The sequence below is a fragment of the Protopterus annectens genome, chromosome 11.part0, assembly GCF_019279795.1.
Source record: "Protopterus annectens isolate FY-2018-M chromosome 11.part0, PAN1.0, whole genome shotgun sequence".
In the NCBI taxonomy this organism is placed as follows: Eukaryota; Metazoa; Chordata; order Ceratodontiformes; family Protopteridae; genus Protopterus; species Protopterus annectens.
This window is the reverse complement of record NC_056745.1, coordinates 1,433,429,927-1,433,436,184: the sequence shown is the minus strand read 5'-3', so window position 1 is coordinate 1,433,436,184 and position 6,258 is coordinate 1,433,429,927. Positions and strand designations below refer to the sequence as shown.

At 38.0% G+C, this 6,258-nt stretch overlaps 1 pseudogene; it reads right to left on the bottom strand.

Annotated features, from left to right (window-relative positions):
* Nucleotides 1-711: 711 nt before the first annotated feature.
* Nucleotides 712-947, bottom strand: LOC122814882 (annotated as a pseudogene).
* Nucleotides 948-6,258: the final 5,311 nt, after the last annotated feature.

Here is a 6,258-nt window from a genome sequence, read left to right as displayed (position 1 = left end):
TGAGAATAACTGGGATCATGCCATATATAATTTAAGGGGCCCCATGCATGGGATAAAGACTTCAGGAGCTGCTAATGTCCATTGGTGTTACAGAGGACATTCCTGGGGTAAAGTTTTGTTTCCCATCCAAGTTGTGTTTGAATATGGACAGGGATGAGCTTTGTTTTAAATGGATGAGGAGTCTGTTCTAGAGCAGTCGTATCCTCTGCGAGATATACGTTTTCCTCCAAACTGTTCTGCTGATACACCAGAAGCGGTTTAGATCCTTAGACCAAGAATCTCTGATGCTACTTGTCTTGCTAATGTGCAATAAATCCATCAGTACTGGGTTGGAGGATGCCTTGTATGCCAGATATAGGTCACCTCTTAACAGTCTGTAGGATACTGAGTATAGTGACAAGCCTTTGAGTTGGTCCATGTAGGACATATTGTTTAGGTCTTGTATCCTCTTAATAAAGTATCTCTGTCAGCATATCACTTGTTGCATGTGTCTGGACATATATATACATACATACCAAATGGGGGCTTTATACTCAATGACTGCCCTAATGACAGCTGAGTAAAGGGAGGCATGACAATCATATGTCTAGACAAACCATTTCTTGTAACAATGGACAATCTTAAATAAGCTTCATTGCTGTCTGTGCAAGGTGTAACATCTGCTTCCTGCTAAATCTTCAAAAAAAAGAGCTCCTCATTGTCATCGGGGTTTCAGACATAAATGCTGACCCACAGTAGAAGGAAGAGAAGCCCAAATTGCATGAAGAGTGAGGCAACAAGTGAAATAAGCAGTTCCTTGTAGACATCTCCTGTGTACTTTATGTATGTGATCTCATAGACAAACAAGCATTGAAGAACATGCCAATAGCTAGTACTACCAGTGTGAGATGAAGAAACACAACTGTGTTCACTGGACTTGTATAGCTGGCAATTGCCTCCAACTCCATCTTGGTTAGCTATTCATTCCTCCACTAAAACTTTTTTTAGCAAGAAGGCAACATCTTTGAACAATATTTACAGTTATAAGCGAAGCTCCATTTTTATGCTGCACCTTACACAGTATGTAAAAAAAGAAACACTGCAAGAGATGAGCAGCAATTCCCAGCAATGTCAGGACATCTTCATGTAAGTTTAATCAGTGAGTTCAAGCATGTAGCAAACTGATGCAAAATTTAAACAAAAATTGGATGACAAGCCTTATTGTTAACTCCAAATACATTTTCATAAGTTCCTGAAAAATCTTACTTTATCAATAGGACCATTTTAAATTTTAATGTTTTGATTAGCAACATGGATTCTAAGAAATGGCTGCATATCATATCTTATTGTAGTTAATTCAGCCTTTGTTATGTTTAACGCTGTGGGAAGATGGTGTGAAATAATAGACCGCTGTCTTAGATAATAGACTAACCCAGGAGATGAAGATGTTAGAATGCTTGTAATATCGAGTCCTATCAACTGGCCAACAGAAGTGCACACTTACACCTACCCTGATCCTGGATTTTACGCCTCTGCTAATAACATTTCTAGTAGTCGGTAAGATGTTGTTTCATCTACAATGATCCCAGTAAGACATTTCACTGTCATACGTACCCATACTGACCATGTGCTACACCCAGTGTACACTAGTATATTAAACATATGCCCTCTGAGTACCATCACAAAGCTGTACATCTAAATGTTTATCAGTAGAGAAAGCACGTGCATGCTTCACAAGTGTTCATGGGGGCTTGCCAGGTTTGTGTCTGTTAGCTAGTAAAAATCTCACTATATACTATTGGACTATATGTGTTAAATTATGTGATTTTAGTGTGCTATTCAGAAATAGGAATTATAGGAAGCTCAGGGCTATTTAATCTTGTGAAAACTGCACCTTGTGACTTTCCACCCTAAACTGTACCTCCTTTTGTGAGAAGAGCTATGCCAGCCATGCCTGGAGTGAATTTATGTATAGCCATCCAAGTATCCTAAGACTTGTCAGGCTGATGGCTTATATTTTCCCATGTCAGCATTACAGTTATCTGTAGGGAGTGACATCACTGGTGGTTTACGCAATAAATGCAGATCTGAGCCTGTAGCCTGGCTCATGTTAAACAGCTTATACAGACATTCCATGACGGCATGTTTGACACTATTTATCAAACAGCTGAGAATGTCATCATCGGTTCCTGGCAGTAAATGTTCTAAGTGTTTGACTGCACTTTCAATACATGTTCTTTAGTGATGACAGGGGGTTTGAGAGCTGATTGTAGGGCTTTGGAGAGTAATCTCAGGAGTGAAATCTCTACTAAATTTATTTGCTACAATTTTGGCATTGTCTAGTGGGTCAGAGTTCTTTTGTAATTTTGTATGACTTCTATACATCATTGAGTGCTGTAGCACTCCGTTTGTGATATACGCTGTAGCAACTGCTTGCTACATTTTTTTAGCATAACTAATAATTTGTAATTGACCTTGGCAGGCAGAAGAGTAGCAAGGATGGAGTAAAGGGGGCAACTGATCCTTGCGCAAAGTGTTAAAGGGCATGACTGGCTATCCAATCCATCATCCCAATCAATCTTTAGCACATGCTGGTTTTAAAATCTGATTTTGCATTTGTGGTCAAACCTGAGCACTATGATGCTCTGTGTGTGGTCTAAATTGTAAAAAAATACTGTTTTTTTATTTTTATTTTTTAACTAACACTTGAGTGCTGTAGCACTATGTTCAAGATATAAACTGTAGCAACTGCTTGTTACACTTTTTGTTCTTCACTTAAAGAGCTGGGGGGGCACATGAACAAACACAAGGGGCACAAGGGGGTGAAAGAGGCACAAGGTGAGAACTGAACCATCCTTTTGGTTTCAGATGCAACTTGAGTTTATGTGCTGCTTTAGTAAATCTAAAAGTCTTTTTAAAATTCTTTTTCAAATTCCTAATGCTTGACTTTGGGGTCTTTAAATCTGATGTATACTCAATTAATTTTTTTACATTTAGTGTAGAATTCATTTATGTTGGTGGAACACCAAGATAGTTTGCTTTTATTATATTTGGTTCTGGATGGGACTGCCAATTCTATACATTTATTTATGCGGGTATAAAACTCCTTGGTGATTTTATCTGCTGAGGCAATGTCTGGGGTGATGTCATTATAAATGAATTTCGAGACTTCATCATAGAATCTGAGGAGATTTCTGTGCTTAAAGTCTTTGAATTCTAATATATTGATTTCATGGGCTTTATATAGTTTTAGGAAGAAAGTTAGCAGCGTGTGGTTTGACTTAATCGGAGAAGGAATTACTAGGGCAGTTGTGGACAATGGCTCTGCAAATTTAAGTACCAAGTGAAGAATATTTTCTCCTCTATTTAGACCAGTAACAATATGTTTCATTGATTTTTTTTTTTTAGGCTTACAAACTTCTGAGCATGTCCTACTTTGGTGGTGTTGGTACTGCAGTCAATTGATGGGTAATTAAAGTCTCCCATAGTAATGGAGTTCTTATTTATCTTATTTAATGGGGTACATACATAATGTTTGGGAACCTATGAACGTGAGACATGGAAGGGGTTTTGTAATAAGTAATAAACTGATAATCGATTTTGTTTTGTATGATCTGAAGTTCAGTAAGTTCACTTTGTGGGTCTCTGGGAATCTGTCTAGGGGTAACATGGTCTTTGACAAATAGGGCTACTACAATGCAGTAGAATACAGCTCAGGAACCTTGATTAACAGTGTAGAACTATGTGTAGCAGCTGTGGGCTGATTTGCACAATTTAGTCCTGAGGGAACTGGCATAATCTGCTTTTAGGGTGCTAGGTGCTCATCTCTTTGTATTATGCAGCTACATGCAGCTTACTGCACCTTTACGTAGTGGGAGTCTAATTACTAATTGGATTTGAAAGAGTCAGGTTACATTAGGTAAAGTTACAACTGAAAATCCCTGAGCCTGTGAAGTGCATCTTGCAGACTTGTTGTGCTAAGTGCAGGTCTGGGCAATATAAAATAAACTAGCAAAATGAAAGAGCCAATGAAAAAAAGATAAAGCTTTAGCCGGTAGTCCTTATCTTCCCCAGAAATGCATCAGCTTCCCGACTGCCACTAGCAATAAACAGTACAAACTCTAGACAAGTTGAACACCTAACAAAAACTGACTAAAACTTTAAGGAATAGCACAAATGCAGCACGGTGCCACAGATGCAGCAAAGCAAAGTAGTGGTTTATCCTTTCTAGTAGCTCCACATAACTGCAGGTATGTTATTCTGCATGTCTTTAACATACAAATGATAAACATCTCACATGTTAGCTTCTTAAGGTATTATATAATTTAGCTGAGTCATTATAAGCACAGAAAACAAAGCTGTTTTTTTTTTTGGTTTTGTTTTTTGTTTTTTTTTTGTTTGTTTGATTTTTTACTGCTGTAGTTGAATAGAATTCAGTCTGTTATTTTTTTCCTTCATGTCAGGCAAAGTCCCCCCCCACCTCCTACAGGGGTATCATCCAGTCCACACCTTTACTTAATAAAATCAGATTTGAAAATGCTACATCCTTGGGGTAAGGGAAATGTTCCTTTTTTGCTGCAATCCCTTTTGACTATGTTTTCACACTCATGACTCCTGATACTTATGTCTTTCACAATGATGTCTGCCTCCTTGGCTACTACTAAAGACCAAAATGTCGTAATGGTATGTGAGGTGGATGTACAACTGGCTTGCAATGACAAGAAACATAATAGCACTGGCACCAAGTGCAGTACATATCCCGTGACTGTAATAAATGCCGGGCAGTTCACAAAAGGAGAAGATTACACGCGTGTGCGCACTGTATACATAAATTCCTGCTCTTACTGTTCTTGCTGTAACACTAGATGACTATTCTTTGTTTTGTAGGTCTTGATAGCTGCTGTGTACTTCTCCATCTTTTCTAATGGATCCACATTATGCTGCATCACAATCTGTGTGGTTACTCTCTGCTGTTAAACTACAGTGATTGTTATGACAAGCTGTATGTCTGTCTGACGCTTCTTTCCTGAGCTCGGTGTGCTGCCTGCGTATGAAGTGTGTCTTGCTTCACCAACACTTCCCATGTTGTGTAGAAACACATGTTCAGCACTGTCATGCTTACCATGCAGATGCCCATATGTGATACTGCCCTGTATGAATGATTGACAGGAGTAGTTTATCTGACTGGCACGGCTGTTCGTCATGCCTTCTTCAGCATCAATAAATTTTATTGACGTGCTTTTAACAAAGCACCAATAACAATGATAAACCACAGAACATGAAATGCAAGCAAAAAAAAAAAAATAGAAAAAATAAATAAAAAAAGAGATAAACAGCAAATTCACAGTTAAGTTGGTCAATTCAAAATGGCATAGCAACACTTGTGCTAAAGAAGTGTGTTTGCAAATATCCACGGTGATGTCCTTACACATTCAGTGAGGATGTTATCTACATTCCAGATGACATGAGTAACAACAGTACCCATGAACTTTACATGTATCACTCCTTGTAGCATGGATATGTTCTGTGCCCATATGGATGATACATATGGTGTCTTGATTTCCCTTGGGACATGACTACCCATGCTGTCCTCTGGAAACCATGTCTATCCATCATGGGTAGTACACATGGTAAACCTTACACTGTTTCTATGTAATTCTTTTGTCAGTAAATGCTACAAAGCATTTTAGGTCCTGAAACTTTGCAGTCTCACTGAATAACACACTTTACTGACCACCATTCCAATATACTTCGGTTGTGCTAAACTGGGCAGATAAATGTATACTACTACTCACTTACTAAAAATCTAACACACTGTGTTTATTTTCTTGTATTGTATACCTCTATAATATGTATTTGTCTCGTATATCTACTTCAGTTTGTATTGTGTAAAAACTTTCTTGACTTTCAAAGTTAAGCTGATGTTATGTAAAAATTTCTGTGATTGTATGGAGCTTTCTCCCCGGGCCTCCACTGAAAATGGGTCATTGGCCCAGTGGACTTTCACGGCCAAAAAATGTCAATAAATAATAATAATAAATACTCATCACCTACTGAATATGCCAAACATCATTGCCCATTCTCCCTAATTTTCAATGCATAAATATTTTGCTCCTACACAACTAATGCTGACATACCTCTGCCTCTTAACTGCATGCTGCAGATTCATCTGATTTATATGAGGCAATACTTTATTTCCTTTAGCATAGCATCTACTGCCATATTTGCATCATTCTTTCTGTAGCTTTCTTTTACATATTGAAAGTTACTTTTCTGAAT